Here is a 1,253-nt window from a genome sequence, read left to right on the forward strand (position 1 = left end):
GGGTCAAATTGGAGCTATAACTGCCGAGCCTGTGCCACAGCAATGCAGGATCAGAGCTGGGTCTGAGATGTATACCACAGCTCACGGCAACGCTAGATCCTCAACCCACTGAACGAGGCCAGGGATCGAAGCCGTGTCTTCATGGATCCTAGTCAGGTTCGTTATCAGAACCACAACAGGAACTCCTGATTTCTACTTAAAAATATTTACTGGTATCAATTCAGTCACCTCATACACCTAAGAGAAAATTATATTCCTTATGCTCTTTTAGGAATGACTCTTTTAAAATTAAATAGCTTAGAGTCCTGCCTTGTGCTTCTCCTTGGCTTAACTGCACCCTGAACACAACCATCTCTAAACTACAGATTAAGCACCCTTTGCACCATTGCCTGACAGTCAAAGATATAAGCAAAGGATTTTTTTTTTTGACTTTAGATTTGATAATTTATTCTTAGATGACATTAAAACACAAGCAACAAAAGAAAAAAAAATGGACAGACTTGACTTTATAAAAACTAAAAACATCTGTACTTCAAAAGATAGTATCAAGAAAATAGAAAAAAAATAGGAGTTCCCCCTGTGGTACAATGGGATTGGTGGTGTCTTTGGAGCCCTGGGAGTCGGGTTCAATCTTTGGCCTGGCACAGTGGGTTTAAAGATCCTGTGTTGCCACAGCTGTGGCGTAATTCACAACTGCAGCATGGACAAGATGTTTTTTTTTGAGTACTTTCCCAGATTGCCCTAATCTCTGATCAACATGCCTTTTTTGCAAGTATTTTTATTTTTGGAAAAATCGAGACATGATAACCCAGATCACTAGGATCACACTGAGATCTCATGACACCAACCTCAATGACTAAAGATTCATCGAAAGAAAGAAGAATGCATATTTGGCCTCAACCCTGATTCTTATCTGGAATCCTACTTTTCTCCTTTTTGCTATAAAACTCTCTGCAATTCTTCCCAATAAGGGAGAGTCTTTAAGGCTTTAGCATTCTGTGCCCTCCTTTGCCTGGCAGAGTAGTAAAAGCTATCTTTTTCTCCTTCACCACGAACTCCATCTCTGCATTTCTATTCGGCAACTGTGGACAGAGGTCAAGTTTCAGCAACAGGGAGTGTGCTGAAAATAAAGGTGAGGCTGGAGGTGCAGGCAAGGGGAGAAGAAGAAGGAATAGTTGGGGCTGCCAACTGGAGAAAACCACGCACAACAACATGAGGGTTGTGAGTTCAGTTTTGTGTGGGGCTTACTGAGG

Source organism: Sus scrofa, chromosome 8 (assembly GCF_054392235.1).
Source record: "Sus scrofa isolate SSC_HxYL_T2T_F1_AM1 chromosome 8, Sscrofa_HxYL_maternal_Yorkshire_Landrace_v2.0, whole genome shotgun sequence".
Taxonomy (NCBI): Eukaryota; Metazoa; Chordata; class Mammalia; order Artiodactyla; family Suidae; genus Sus; species Sus scrofa.